The following is a 17157-nucleotide window of genomic DNA, read 5'->3' on the forward strand; positions in this document are numbered from 1 at the left end:
TATGACTTGTCTATTCATCTGTTGCTTGTCCCCATATTTTCAGAAATAATAAGCTTTAGGATATGAATACAGATGTGTTTGCAAAACTAGAAAAATAGAGGAATTCATGCCACAGCAATATATGAAGTTTCCAATTTCTTCACATCCTAACCAATGCTTATTATTGTTTGTCAAGTTTATTAGAGCCATCTTAGTGAGTGAAAAGTGGTATCTCATTGTGGGTTTGATGAGCATTTTCCCGAGCACTAATGGTGTTGCATATATTTTCATGTGCTTATTTGCCATTTGTACATCTTTTTTGGAGAACTGCCTTCGCATATCATTTGCCCATATTTAATTGGGTTATTTTTCTTTTTATTATTGAGTTGTAAGACCTGTTTACATCTTCCAAATATAAATCTTTTGTTGGATATATGATTTGGAAACATTTTGTTCCACTACATGGGTTGTCTTTTCACTTTTTTGGTAACGCCTTTTGAAGCACAAAATTTTTAATTTGATGATGTCCAGTTTGTCTACTGCTTCCTTTTGTGGCTTATAATTATGTTGTCATATCTGAAAAGCATGGCCTGGTCTGATATCACAAATATTTTTCTCTATATTTTCTTTTAAGAATTATAAAAACTTTAGCTCTTACTGTTAGGTCTTTGATCCATTTTGAATTAACTTTTGAATGTAATGTGAGGTAAGGTTCAAACCTCATCCCCTTGCATGAGGGAATGATACAGTTCTCCCAGTATCATCCGTTGAAAAAAACTCTTATTTCCCCCATCTATTTGTTTTGGCACCTTGTCTTAACCATATATGCATGTTTATTTTTGGAGGTTCAATTCTACTTCACTCACCAATATGTCTGTCTTTAGGCTAGTACCACATAGTTTTGATTATAGTTTTCTTTTAATAAGTTTTAGAGTAAGGGATTGTGACTCCTTCAACTTTATTCTCATTTTTCAAGATAGTTTTGGCTACTTTAGATACCTTGCATTTTGTATCAATTTTTGGTTTCCTGTATTTCTACATGAATTTTACAGTTTCTGTAAAATTCCAGCAAGGAAATAGATATTGTTTTGAGTCTAGGGGTCAATTTGGTAAGTGTTACTATCTTAACAATATTAAGTCTTCTAGGCCATGAAAATGGAAAGTTTTTTCATTTAGTTAGGTCTTCTTTACTTTCTTTCAACAATTTTTTTTGTTGTTTTCATTGTATGTATTTTCACTTCTTGTGTTAAATTTATTCCTAAGTTTTTCATCCTTTTTGGCATGATTATGAATGAAATTGTTTTCTTAGTTTCATTTTCTGGTTGTTTATTGCTAGTATATAGAAATAACATTGATTATGTATATTGATCTTGTATCACGCAACCTTGATGGATTTATTAATTCTAATAGTTTCTGTGGATTCTTTAGGATATTCTACATACACGACCATGACATCTGTGAACAGACATAATTGTACCTCTTTCTTTCCAATCTGGATGTTTTTATTGCTTTTTCTTGCCTAACTGCTCTGGCAAAAATTGTAGTACAATGTCAAAAAGAAGTGGCAAAAGTAGAAATGATGGTCTTCTTGATCTAGAGGGAAAGTTTTCAGCCTTTCACCACTAAGTTGATGTTGGCTGGTGTGTGTCTATAATAAAAATGTTTGTCTTAAAGTCTATTTCAACTAATATTAGTTTAGGTCCACCAGCTCTACGGTGAGTACTTTCTACATACTACATATTTTTCCAAACTTTTATTCTCAATCTCTTTAGGTATGTGAATCTAAAGTGAACTTATTATAGATAGCATATAGCTGGATCATGTTTTAATTTTTTTTTAAATCCCTTTGGTCAATTTATGTCTTCTTATGTAATTATTGACTATAGCATTTAGATATGCCATTTTGTCCTTTCTTTTTTATATGGTTTACATCTCTTTTTTCCCTGTATTTATCCATTAGTATTTTCTTTTGTGTTAAAGAGAAATTTTCTGATATTTCATTTTAATTCCATTATTGTTAATTTTACATTATTTTGAATTGTGTACTCAGTGGTTGCATTGGAGATTACAATTAACATCTTAACATATCACAATCTACTTTGGATAAATAACACTTAAATTTCAATAGTCATATATAAACTTTGCTTTTATATAACTCAGTTTCTTCCTCACTCCTTTCTCATAATGTTGTCAGATGGATTTTATAACCGCATTAACACATATTTGTAATTATTTCTTTAGGCAATCGTCTTTTAAATCAGGAAGGAAAAGAGAAGCGTTAAAAATCATTTGTACAGTTTTTATTCTATATTTACTTGTGTAGTCATTTTAACAGTGCTTTTTATTTTTTCATATGGATTTGAGTAACTGTCTAGTGTTCTTTTATTTCAACATGAAAGACTCCCTTTAATATTTCTTGTAAGTCAGGGTTGCTGACAACGAATTCTGTCCATTTCTGGTTATCTGGAAAATGTTTTACTTTCTCCTTCATTTTTTTTTTTTTTTTTTTTTTTTTTTTGAGACGGAGTTTCGCTCTTGTTACCCAGGCTGGAGTGCAATGGCGCGATCTCGGCTCACCGCAACCTCCGCCTCCTGGGTTCAGGCAATTCTCCTGCCTCAGCCTCCTGAGTAGCTGGGATTACAGGCACGTGCCACCATGCCCAGCTGATTTTTTGTATTTTTAGTAGAGACGGGGTTTCACCATGTTGACCAGGATGGTCTTGATCTCTTGACCTCGTGATCCGCCCGCCTCGGCCTCCCACAGTGCTGGGATTACAGGCTTGAGCCACCGCGCCCGGCTTCTCCTTCATTTTTAAAGGATAGCTTTGCTAGATATAGACTTATTCATTGACAGTATCTCTTCTGTATATTTTAAATATGTTAATCCACTACCTTCTGGGCTACATGGTTTCTGATGAGAATTCACTTGTTAATCTTACTGAGAAACTCTTGTACATGATGAGTCACTCTTCCTCTTGCTGCTATTAAATGTCTCTCTTGCTTTTGCTTTTGACATGTTGATTATGATTTATCTAGGTGTGGATCTCTTTGAATTTATCCTGCTTGGGAAATATTGACCTTGTTAGATGTGTAGATTAATGTGTTTGGTCTTTTCTGGAGGGTTTTCAGTCATTATTTCTTTAAATATATTTTTTTCTTTTATCTTTTCTTTTGGAACTTCCATTATGCATATATTGGTATGTCAAAAGATGTCTCACAGGTCTCTGAGCCTCTGTTCATTTTTTTGTTATTTCTTCCTGTTTCACAGATAGTATACTCTCAATTAACATATATTCAAGTTCATTTATTCTGTCACCTGCTTTCTCAAATGTGCTATTGAGTCCCTCTGACAAATTTTCTATTTTAGTTATTCTATTTTCAACTCCAAAATCTCTATATGGTTATTTTTAAATTTTCTATCTTGTTACTAATATTGGCTATTGGGTGAGATATTGTTATTACAGTTTTCTTAATTATTTAGACATTATTTTTTTATTTCTTTGAACATATTTGCAGTAGCTAATTTGCTGTATTATCTAAGAAGTCTAACATCTGGGCTTCCTTCAAAATATTTCCTGTTGATTGCTTTTGTTTGTGTGTATAGAACATATTTTCTTATTTTGTGGGGGGGTCATAATTTTTTGTTGAAATATGTACATTTTAAGTGATATAATGTGAAAACTCTGGAATTCAAATTCCCCTCATTCGCCAGAATTTATTATTGCTGTCTATTGCTTTTGTTCTTGTAGCTATTTTATTGTTAGTGACTTTTGCGAACTAATTATTTAAAGTCTGGATTCTTTGTGTTGTTCGACTACTGAATTGTCTGCTTGGTTAGCTTAGTAGTCAGGTAATAATTAGACAGAGATTTCATTGAATGTCTTGAGCTCATAAGTCTCCTAGCCTTGACAGTGGGTCTCTGTTTGTATATTGTGGCACCCATTCAATGTTGTCTCAGGCAGTTTACAACTCTGGCTTAACCATTGAACTCTGCTTGCACAGAGCCTCAAAGTGAACAACAGTCAAGAAACAGGATCTTCTCAGGGCTTTCCTGAACATTCACACAGCCTACATGTATGCATGTATGGCTTTCTAGATACTAAGAGTATGTTAAAACTTTTCAAAGCTCCTTATGGTCATCTCATCCACCTGCTTTTCTTTTTAAGTATTTTAGTCCATCTTTTGTTAGTACCAACTGGTAACACCACCTCAAGTAGCTGCACCGTTAAACAGCTTTCACTGATCCTTTTGACAAATGTCCTGGGAAAAGGGTTATTTATAGAATGATTTATTATTCAGCTCAAATAAAAAAGCCCCAGAGAACATGCTTTTCAACAATCTATTAGATAAGTGAAATAGTGGCAATTCTGTGGGGATGGGGTTTTGGGGGAAATTCAAACCTTTTATACTCTCTAGCATGGTGGCTAAGCTTTTGGTTTTCATGGCTGCTATCACTGTGTGGCTGACTTTTAAAGCTATGACGGATTTAGGGAGAACAAATGGGATTCTGGCAAATTAAAACACCACAAAGGCCATTTGTTATTAAGATGATGTTTTCTTTCTTGAATAGATGCTTCCTAGATTGTTGTAAACTTTTGGTTAATTTCTAGAGTTCTTAAAAAGTCTGTTTTGACAACTGTTGTCAGTGTTTTTATTACTTTTATAGATAAGGAAATTTTTAGAGTTACTTACTTCACCATTTGGGGGGTTCTTCTCAAGGACTTTAACTTTTACTTTGGAGGAAATGGTAAGTCTTTAAAGCTATTTGAGAAGTGGAGTATCTTGATTCAACTTACATTTTAAAAGGGTTACTCTATTGTATGAAGAACCAACTTTAATGGATCAAGGACAGAAGCATACAGACTACTTGAAAGAATATTACAACAGCTTAGGTGAAAGTTGATAGTAGCCTGGAACAAGGTGGTAATAAAAAGTGGTGGGAAATGACAGGACTTTGAAAATAATTTGAAGGAAGGGTCACTAAAATTTAATGACGGATTGGATCAGGGTTGTGAAAAGAAGAGTCAAGGGTGACTCAAATGTTTGTGTCCCAAATAACTGGAGTAGAGAATGGACATAATGAACATGAGGCTATGACGACATATTTTGGAGAGAGGAGGTACGAGGAGAGAGTGAGAGTTAAAATTTATCACGTTAACTTTGAGATACCCATTAAACAAAAAAAGAGGCAACGTCAATTAAGAATTTGATTATTTGAGTCTGCAGTTCAGGGGAGAGATGTGAATTGGAAATATGCATATAAAAATTGTCAACATATAGAGTATTTTTATTTTTATTTTTTTATTTTTTTATTTTTATTTTTTTATTTTTTTTTCATATAGAGTATTTTTAAAGCCACAGGACCGAATGAGATCACTAAGAGATAAGCAACTAGAAAAGACAAAAAGTCCAAGAATTGAGGCCTGAGGAACTCCAATCTTAGGAGGCTTCGGAGCAAAAACAACCTTCAAAGAATACTGAAATGGAGGGGCTTGTTAGCTAGAAGGTAAATCAGGAGAGCGTATAGTTTTGCAAAACAAAGGGTATAAAGAAGAGTGATCAGATGTCTCAAATGCTGCCATTAGGCCAAGTGAGGAAAGAACAATTGGCCAGATAAATTAGCATTTTTTATGAAGTAAGATAGGCATAAACATCATGTTGCTTGTTGTAAACAGGTTACTGAGAGGATAAATGAGATTACACAGCTGTCCCCCATGCTGAGATAGAGTTATGTAATATGTGGGGAGCTACAGATAACTTTGACATCTTCTTTTTTTGCTTGTAAACATATCTGCACATTTTATTCTGTGAGATGTGCCATGAAAAGTTTATTTTTTCTCTTTTGATTTTTTTTTTAAAGATAACCAATTTGAGATCTGGCAATGGCAGAGTGGCTTGTTTTGGACAATCATCTCGCAGATTTACAAAACTCCATACAAAATATTAAAAATGAACTACAGTGCTGCATGCCAAAGTTTCGGTCAACCTGACTGAATAGATAATGCTGGCCCTATCAGATTAAAATGACACTGAAAAATGTCAGTGATATCCGAGCCTCATGATGTAGCAAAACAGATTACTCACATAGTTGTGGTGATACGTAAACAAACCTTCTGTACTGCTAGTCATATAAAAGTCGAGCACATACAATTATGCATAGTACATAACACTTGTTAATAACAATAAATGACTATGTTACTGATTTATGTATTTACTATACTATATGTACTTATCTTTTTTTACAGTGTACTCCTTCTGCTTATCTTTGTAAGTTAACTGTAAACCAGCCTCAGGCAGATCCTGCAGGAGGTATTCCGGAAGACATTATTATCATAAGACATGACAGCTCCATGCATGTTATGGCCCCTGAAGGCCTTCGCGTGGACCAGCAGGACAGATGTGGAAGTGAAGATGGTGATATTGACAATCCAAACCCTGTATAGGCCTAAACTAATGTGTGTGTGTGTGTCTGTATCTTCATTTTTAACAATAAAAATTTTTAAAAATTAAGTAGAAAAACTCATAGAAGAAAAATATAAAGAAAATATTTCGTACAGCTGTAAAATGTGTTTGTACTTTAAGCTGTGTTATGATGAGTCAAAAAGTCTAAAACGTCTGGAAAGTTTATAAAGTAAAAAAGTTTCACTAAACTAAGGTTGATTTACTATTAAAGAAATAAATTTTAAATAAATTTAGTATTGTCTAAGTGTACAGTGTTTATAAAGTCTACAGTAGTAAACAGTAATATCCTAGGCCTTCACATTCACTCAACACTCAGTCACTGACTCACCCATAGCAATTTCCAATCCTACAAACAAGCTCCATTCATGGTAAGTGCCCTATACAAATGTACCATTTTTAAACTTTTATGCCATATTTTACTGTACCATGTCTATGTTTAGATATGTTTGTATGCTTGCCACTGTTACAATTGTCTACAGTATTTAGTACAGTAACATTCTGTACAGGTTTGTAGCCTAGGAACAATAGGCAGTATCACATAGCCTAGGTGTGTTATAGGCTATACCACCTAGGTTTTTGTAAGCGCACTCTATGATGTTGGCACAAAAAAAAAAAAAAAAAAAAAAAAAAACCACCTAATGATGCATTTCTCAAAATATATCCCCAGTGTTAAGTGACCTATGACTGTATTTGAAGGCACTGGAGAGCACCTGAAAGCAGCCAGAAACTGGACTGTATTCAACTGCTAATAGAAAAAAACCACACTGAGTGAAGTCCATATCTATGTAGCTTTTCTCCTAAGGGAACTGCCCAGGAAATTTGATGTGAGTTAGCTAGAATGCAAGGAGAAATCTCAAGACAATAATAACTCAAGTTTGAGGTATTAGAAAATGGGATTAGGGCTTGCCAGAGCAGCTAAAGATTAAAGGGGAAAATCCCATAAAGGGGAGTGTCACAGAGAAGTCAGCCCCAATTTTTATGTAAAAATAATTTACATATTATTTTTACATATATGTACAGAGAAAACAATAAGAAAGCTTACAGAAAGCAACAGAAATAAGGCAAAAAAAAATTAGAACAGATACTTCAGTGTTTGCTCACCATAGGGAGACACAGGTTGGTGACTGAATTCCATTAATGGAATTCAGACCTTGATAAACATCTTAATTGAAACAGGGTCTCACTCTGTCACCCAGTCTGGAGTGCAGTGGTGCAGTCAGGGCTCACTGCAGCCTCAAATTCCCAGGCTCAAGTGATCCTCCCACCTCAGACTCCTGAGTAGCTAGGACCAAAGGCAAGTGCCACCATACCCGGCGAATTTTTGTATTTTTTGTAGAGATGGAGTTTTGCCATGTTGCCCAGGTTGGTCTCCAACTCCTGGACCAAAGGAATCCTCCTGCCTTGGCAGCGCAAAGTGAAGGGATTACAGGCATAAGCCACTGTGCCCAGCCTATAAATATCCTAGGCTTTCTATTGAAATTCTGGAAAGACCATACCTTAAGAATAAGGACTATGTCCAAAGATTAAGGATCCCCTCTAAGACTAAGCAAAACTAGTCAGATCCAGACTAACAAACTATAAAATGAAGGCTCCAAAAGGTCAAGATAATCAGCCTGTAATTTAAAAGTCAACTGGAGTGAAAAACAAAATACTTTTAGGTGGAAGATATGAGAATCAATAATTTCTAAAAATATCATCAATAGTTTCTACTGTGCAACCAAATATCACAAGAGATGAATTTTCAAAAACATAAAATCATAAGAAAAAGTTAATATGATGAATCTGTAAAAATGCAGATATTAAATTAGCAGATGACATTTTAAAAGCTATTATAAATATGTTCAAGAACTTTAAAAAGATAAGGTAGACAAAACAGGCGGACAAATGGACTATACCAACATAGAAATCAAAATTATAAAAAAGACCAAATGGAAATTCTAGGACTACAACCTATGACATTTAACATGAAAATTTACTGGCTACAGATAATAAGGGGAAAAATGGGTAATAAACTTGTAGACAGAGTGATACAAATTATCCCATAAGGAAAAAAGTAAAAAAGATTTTTTGCAACATAGTCAACCACATTGACTGAATTCACATTTGTAAAACACTAATGGGTCATAAAATATGTCTTAAAATTTTCAAATATTGAAATACAAATAGTGTTTTCTGGTCACAAAGGAAATAAAATTAGAAATGAACAGCAGTAGAATATCTCAAAAAATACACATTTCGAATTTAAATCACACACTAATGAGTACACATGAAGAACTCACAAGACAGAGAATACTTCAAACAATGAAAATTAAAATACAATACAAAAATGTGTAGGATAGAGCTAAAGCAGTGCCTCAAAGAATATTTATTGCTTTAAATGCTCATCTTTAAAAAGAAGAAAGGTTTAAAATTAATTATCTAAATTTCAACTGTAAAAAAGTAGGAAAAGACAAGCAGATTAAACCCAGTGTGAAGAGAAAAGAAGAAATGATAGAATTAAGAACAGATACACATAAACAAGAAAACAGAAAATGAGTAAAGCTAAAAGTGCGTTCTTTGAACATATTTATTAAATGGTTAAACTACAGGAAAATCTGATTAGGGGAAAAATAGAGAGATGACTTTCACTTTTGGTAACAGCTGAACAAAATCTTACTAGACCAACACTCCCTCAAGTAACAGCTACAAATTCCAGACGTAATACAAAATACAGCCACTTAGAAACACTGGGGAGGAAACAGAAATGAACAGAATCTGATCAAGAGGCTATACTTCGAAGAGAGTAACTGCACAAAATGAGTTCCCATGTTCATGGGTTTTAGCTTAAGGTTATTGTAGATAGCATGGTGGGCAGAGTGGTAGTGGTTGGGGGAAGGCAGTCTTTCTCTTCTGGGGATACAGAAAACTGAATCTAGAAAGAGCTAGTATCCTACAAGGTATACAGAAAGATACAGAAAGAAGGAATATTCCACAAGGAAAACATCAAGGGAATGAATCCCTAAATTCTCTCTGACCATATGTTTGGGTGACTCCTGAACCACCCAGCAGGTTTAAAGACACTCAATTAAATACATAAGATATGAAATAATATCGAAGCTTCCACCCAAAAAGCAGAGTTTGCAGTTTGAATATAACTGAGATCATTGCCAGTTAAAACAAAAGAAACGCTCATCAGAAAAACAGTAACAGAATTTAGATCCTCTACAAGTTAACATTTATAATGTCTGTGATGCAATAGAAAATCATTCAGCATGTAAAGAAACAGGAAAATGTTATGCATTCTCAATACAAAGGAAAATCAACTAAGACCTATCACTAGCTGACACAAATGACAGAGTTGGCAGACATGTATTTCAAAGCATTTTTCTTGCTATTCTTAGTGAAGTAAAAAAAATACAGGTTTAAAATCATGCATCGCATAATGACATTTCACACAACATGATGGTGGTCCCAGAAGATTATAGCGGAGCTATATAGTAGGCTGTACATCTAGGTTTACGTAGGTACACTCTATGATGATTGCTCAACAAGGAAATGGCCTGGCAACACATTTCTCAGAAGGTATCTCCATAATAAATGGCATAGGACTATATTTTAAATGAATGTAAAGACGGAAAATTTCAGCCAAGAAAAAAAAAGAACCAAAGAAGAAAAGCTAAAATGGAGTTATAGAACTGAAAATATAATCTCTGAAATTAAATACACTGGACTTACTTAAAAGCAGAATGGAGATGACAAAGGAAAGGCTAATTTAACTTGAAGATTGACCAATGGAAAGAACACAGAAGAAAAAATCACTGGTTAAAGAATGTATAAAGCCTCAGTGACCAGTTAGAGAATATCCAACGTCTAACATAAGTGTAACTGTAATCCCAAAATAATAAAAGACAGAAAAATAGTTGAAGATAAAGTGGCTGAAATTTCCCAAATTGCAACAAAAGCATAAATTTACAAATTTAAGATATTCAAATCATCAAGTAAAATAAGCCTGAAAAAGGCCATTCCAAGGCAAATCGTAGTCAAATTGTTTTCATCCAAGGATAAAGAGCACATCTCAAGAACAGTACGAGAAAAGCAACATTTTATATATATATGAGAAATAATTATATTAATTCTCATCAGAAAATATAGAGGTCAAAATCGAGTAGAACAGTATCTTCAAAGTACTGAAAGAATAAAGCAAAGCATTAACCCAGATTTCTGCGTGCAGTGAAAATATTCTTTAAGAATTAAAGAAAAATAATGGCATTTCAAGTAAAATGAAATAGAAGTTACAAAATTTGTCACTTAAAGAACGTCATTATAAGAAATGATAAAATGAGTTCTTCATGCTGAAAGGAAATTTTGACAGGTGAAAACTGAGATTTTCAGAATGGAATAAAAAGTATTGAATATTATAAATATCTGTATAAATATCAAAACACTTTTTGCTCTTTTCATCGTAATTTCTTTATAATTTATGCAATTGCTAAAGTAAAATGTGTGACATTGTCTTCTGGGATTAATGTCACATGTAGGTGTAATAAATGTAACAATAATAATGTAAAGCAGGGGTAGGCACACTTATCATATAAAGGATCAGATAATAAATGTTTTAGGCTTTGCAAGTCACATAGTATCCCTGTTACATGTTCTTATATTATACTTTAAATTCTGGGGTACATGTACAGATCATGCAGGTTTGTTACACAGGTATACATGGCCCATGGTGGTTTGCTGCATCTATACCCCATCATCTATATTAGGTATTTCTCCTAATGTTATCCTTCCCCAATCCCCCTGCTATCCCTCCCCTAGCTCCACCACCCCGGGACAGGCCCCGTGTGTGATGTTTATAATCCTTTAAAAATGTATAAACATTCTTAGCTCAGTAATTATACAAAAACTGGTTGCAAGATAGATTTGGCCTATGGGTCACAGTTTCCTAACCCCTGGCAGATACCCATGTGGAAAACCAAAATGAACCTTTACTATTACCTCACATGATGCTCAAAAATTAATTGAAGATAGATCAGAAAGCAAAAGTAAATGCTAAAACTACAAAACTTCTAGAAGAAAATATAGGAGAACATCTTTATGACACCGTAAATGACAAAGATTTCCTGGACAGAACACAAAAGGCACTAATCATTTAAACATGGATAAACTAAACTTTATGAAATTTAAAAATGCCCTTCAAAAACACCATTCAGGAAATGAAAAGGCAAATCACTGACTGGAAAAAAATATTCACGATGTTTATATTTGACAGAAAATCATATTTGGGATATATAAAAATTTTTAAAAATCAGTAAGAAAAAGACAATTCAATAAAAATAGGCAAAGATGAGCATATACTCCATAGAGGAAGAAATATGAACTGCTGCTATTCACATGTATTCAGCATTATTTGTTATCAGGGAAGAGCAAAGTAAAACTACATTAAGAGGGGTTTGTTTGAGATAGAGTCTTGCTCTTGTTTCCCAGGCTGGAGTGCAGTGGTGGGATCATAGCTTGCTGTAACCTCAAACTCCTGGGCTCAAGCCATCCTCCCACCTCAGGCTCCTGAGTAGCTAGGCCTACAGACACATGCCACAATAATCAGATAATTTTTTTTTTTTTTAATTTTAGTGGAAACAAGTTCTCACTCTGTGGCCCAGGCTGGAAGAGGGTGATCTTAAGGTGAAAAGTTTATGGGAACTCTCTGTACTATCTTTTAAATTTTTATATAAATCTGAAGTTATTTCAAAATAGTTTTTAAAAATTAGATTCTACCATATACTCACCAGAATACTGAAATAAAATCTACCAAGAACACCAAATATTGACAAGGACATGGAGCAAATGGACCTCAACTTTCCTATATCACGGGTAGGCATGTAAAATTGTACAAACCACTTCAGCAAACATTTGAAAACTTCTTAAAAATTAAGCCTATGCCTACTCTCTGACCCAGCTGCTAGATTCCTAGACATTCGCCACTAAGAACTAAAAATATTTGTCTACAAAATGACTTTCACATAAATGTTCATAGCAACAATATTCAACATAGCCCCAAACAAAAACAACCAATTGTGGCATATTCATACAATGAAATGTTACTCAGTAATAAGAAACAATAAACAACTAATACATGCAATGACAGATAAATCTCAAAAATGTAAAGAAAAGTTAGACACAAAAATGTAGTGTATGCTTTCATGCATATGAAGTGCAAGAACTGGCAAAACTAACCTGTGGGAATAGCAAACAGAACAGTGGTTGCTGATGGGTGTAGAGAGAAATTGACTGGGAGAAAACACAAGATAACTTTTCAGGATTGTAGACATCTTCTATAACTTTACTGAGGTTGTCATTATATAGTAATATAAATTTTTTGAAATTCATATATTTTACACTTAAGATATGTATATTCTACTATATGTAAATTTCACTTCAATATTAAAAAGAAAGAAAATGTAAGTCTTAAAGAGGCAAAATGAATTACTCACAGTTGTATTTTAAATTCATGCAGGTGCCTTGAGACTTAGATCCCACTATCTCAACAAACACCTTTATACTAGGTAACTGGGGTACTCCAACAATTCCATACTCTTAGCACTTCAAGTTCAGTATCAAATGTATGAAAGGCCATCCCACTGTATCTTCCAGTTTCTCATCTTCTTTCTTCAGGTGCAGATCGCAAATGTATTTTCAACTATAAATAGAATGTGAGTTCTTCATAGAACACTTCACCTTTGCCCTTCAACTTATTCAGGCCATATTCCCAATGGCAAGAATTATAAATGCATTTCAACTACCACACTGGGTTTGTAACGTTTGAAGGAAAGGCCAAATAGGAAACTGTCAACCTTTTTCTGGAGAAGCAAAACAGTAAGACAGGCACAGGATATTGTAACCCAGCGCTTAGCCTGTCGTGTTATAACATAACTAAAGGCTATTTTTCACTTGCTTTGCTTTAATGACCAAGGATTTTGGTTTTCTAAATTGCTACTGTCCAAGCATCCCCTGATATAGATGTAGTCCAAGAGGTTGAAGGGGTCCTAAGGGAATACAGCTACAGCCCCTGACAAATACCTCAGATCCTAGAATATGCCAGCTCTACAGAATGATTGATGGTATATTCTCAGTATTACTTCAAACTTCATAAAGTGCTTGCAAACACAGTTACCACTTCAGCTACATCCTCCCAGCTTGTGAACTTGCTAAAAAAAATCTGCTTCGTAATAATAGCAGCAATACATTTATTAAACACTTGAATCAAGCACCACTGTGTGTTGTTTTATTTTATCTTCCCACAATAACCTTATTACATAAACATCACTATAATCATATCCACTGCCAGATGAAAAAACTGAGATATGGAGAAGTTAGAAGTCACACAATTAGCAAGTGTCAGAGCTGAGATTTCAACTGATCACCTGACAGCAGCACTCTTACTCAAACACTAAGTGATGCTGCTTTCTTGCTAAATCTTTATCATGCCCATAATTTGGGTTTGCCTGCAAAAAAAGTTTGAGCCATGAATGCAGCCCTGGACATTTTATTGACCATGACGGGAGGAAATTGTTTCAAGGAAAGAAAAGGTAGAGAATCACAAGGAGAATCTAGCTATCAAAATATTTACCTGAATAGTCTCTGTAATCACTGTAAACCAGGCAAGGGAAATAATAAGTTATTGCCCACGGACTCCATCCCATGAGCATCCAGAAAGACAAGAACTCCTTGACAATTCAATGTATAGCCATAAAAGGTTTTCATTGCAATGCTTGCTTTCTTATTCAAGTGATTAACTCCAGTTGTAAATATTTGGAGACCTCAAGGTAAACCCTTGATGGAAATGTGGCATGTCTTGCAAAGTGTTAAAGAAAACGGGACCAGGATGTGAGAATTTATTTCTTCTTAGGCAATACACTGAGGTATCTCTGGGTCCAGCTCTTAAAAGCTGATTCTTCCATTCTCAAGTAAGCAGTGAAGCCAAGTTTTTTCAGAATAAGAAGATACTTCTTTCAGTTTGTGTGACAATTGTGAAGAAGAATTTTTCAAGTTTTCCTGAACACTTTTCTATATTTGTTGCAATAATAGAAGACTATTCAAATTAACCTCATCCATTCAGATACTTAACATCACTATATTCACATTCAGAGATAAAACCAACTTTTCTATCTGGAGAGCTTCTTATTAACTGTTCTTATCTGGTAAGATTTCACTAGGCAGATCACAGGAAGTCGTAGATCCTAGCATTGCCCGGATATTGGACTTTCGCCCACATCTCTGCCTGGGAACTGCCCGCTGAGTTATTGCTGTCAAAAAAGTATGCAGTGTGTCTGGGCTTTGGGGTTATCTGATCAGCAGAGGCATTGGTGAGTAAAGTTTATTTTTTCCCCTAGCCAAAGAATTATAAACTCAGAGTCTTAGCCCCAGAATAACCTAAAAAGTCATCATGTCCAACTTCCAGTCAATGTCTATGTCACTTGAATAGCACTTTTAGGTTCCTGGAATAATAATAGAATAGAAATAAACTTGAGTGCTTACTGTATACCAGAGATGATGTTTTATACATAAACTCATTTAATATTCATAATATCAATCTGAAGCTGAAATTATTTTGCAGATAAAAAAACTAAAGCTCGGAAATGTTTTGACCAAGTCTGCATGGAAGTGGCAGGACCAAGATTCAAACCCAGGTCTGTGTGGAGCCCACACATTTAAACACCACGTTGTTCCTCATAATTCAAATATCTGGGACAATTCAGTCTCATATTCCATTGTGTTGTTTCTAAAAGTTAACTCCTATTTATCAGAATACCCGTATCAGTGTTGGATTCAGAAAATTTAGTTATCATGCTTCTTCCTTCTTATTTAATCCCTTCCTCTTTCACCAATAACAACAAATCTTTCATTTCTAATATTAGCCCTGTATTAAATGGTGAGAAAACAATGCTGATTAGCAGACACAAAAACCTGATCATCAAATCATGAAATCCAAAGACAAAATAAAAGCCTCTCTTGAAAAAAATAAAACAGGAAATTAAGAACTAAGGATAGACCTGCAATAACTATTAATAAGTTAGCTGCAGCTGGACATGGTGACATGCTTTTATAATATCAGCTACTTGGGAGGCTGAGGTGGGACAATCCCTTGAGCCCAGGAGCTCCAGTCTACAATGAGCTATGATTGAGCCACTGCACTCCAGCCTGGGCAACAGAGTGACACTCTGTCTCTAAAAATCAATAACGAAATAAATAAAATAAGGTAGCCCCAAAAGTTCCACTGAGTTCCAATTTAAACAGACTAAAGTTCCCCTAGTAAAAATGCAACTCTATTGTTCACTAGGTTCTATAGCATAGAGTGGGAAGACTTATTCGTCTGGCTTGTTTAAAGTTATCTGTCTTCAGAGCTCATGTCCCCTTCTGCTTGCTAGATGATGGCCTCTTCTAGGGCAGGAACTATCTTTTATTTATCTCTGTTTCCCTTCAAGTATCTATACATTTCTCTTTCCAACATTTATTGTGCACCCTTATTGTTCTTAATACTGTACTGAGCCCTGGGTACACATGAAAAAAACAGTCTCTGACTCAGTCTGATGGCAAAACAGATCTCTAAACCAATAGCTGCAATTTAATAAAGAATGCTTTAATATCCAATAAAAGTATGCGGAGAGTGTTGTCAGAACATAGCAGATAGCACAAGGTCATGCACATCGCAGATTCTTAATATCCATTTGTTAAATTTAATTTACTCAAAGAGAAGAAGAGCTTAGCTCAGTAGAGGGGAACTCTGACATACGAGATAGATCAAGACCATAACAAGTCTCTAAAACCAACTGTCTCTCAGTTCAAGTTCCCTTATGTCTCACACTTAATTTCCGAAATTAAGACCAGCATATACAGAGTGCTCTGGCTATTAAAACACAGAACCCAATTTTCTATCTTTAAATATTCTTACTCCAGGATTTCATTCTGCAAGTGTAATATTGTATTATCATATATCCCAGAAATAAGTTTTAAGTGGTTTGGAACTGACAATAGTGGTAGAAGTGATGGAACTCAAACTTTCATGTTTAATGCTAGTTAAAGCTTCAGAGTTAGAGAGGGTGTGGGTAGGGGATGTTTACCATGGGTAGATGAAAAGTGACAAGCTAGAAGATATATAAAGTTAAGAGCCTCTGAAGACAGGGAATAGACAGTTGTATAGTGCTGGCTGGCTGAAAATAGTCAGTAAATAGTTGGTGTTGCCAGTACAAGTAAATAGCAAACAGGAGTAAGTCATCAGTGAGCAGTTGATGAAAACCAGTTATGGAAGTAGATTAGGGGTTGTTTTGAATAGTTATTAGGGAAAATGTCTGCATGAGATACCAATAGGAAAGGAAAAGATCTGGAATCGCTGCAGGAAAAAATAACTGGACACACATGAGATCTTTTTATACCCACTCTCTGTCTCCCTGTGTACCTGCTCTGTGCTCATGTTTCTTTCCTTTGTTGCCCTGATCCTTCTCTTTGCTTCATCATTTTCATCAAGCAAGTATTTATTAGTGCCTCTTATGAACAAAGCATTATAACATATAAGGAGGTAAATGACACAGGGTCCCTGCCCTCAAAGAACTAACAATCTAGAGAGGCAGATAAATATGCACTGTTTATATGGAATTAACTACAATTTAATTATGAAGGTGGCATGTGCTCTAACAGAGGGGTAAAGGAAAACAAAATACTGTGAAAGAATATTGGAGAAAG

The sequence above is a fragment of the Sapajus apella genome, unplaced genomic scaffold (genome assembly GCF_009761245.1).
Source record: "Sapajus apella isolate SASKATOON/1434 unplaced genomic scaffold, GSC_monkey_1.0 scaffold115, whole genome shotgun sequence".
In the NCBI taxonomy this organism is placed as follows: Eukaryota; Metazoa; Chordata; class Mammalia; order Primates; family Cebidae; genus Sapajus; species Sapajus apella.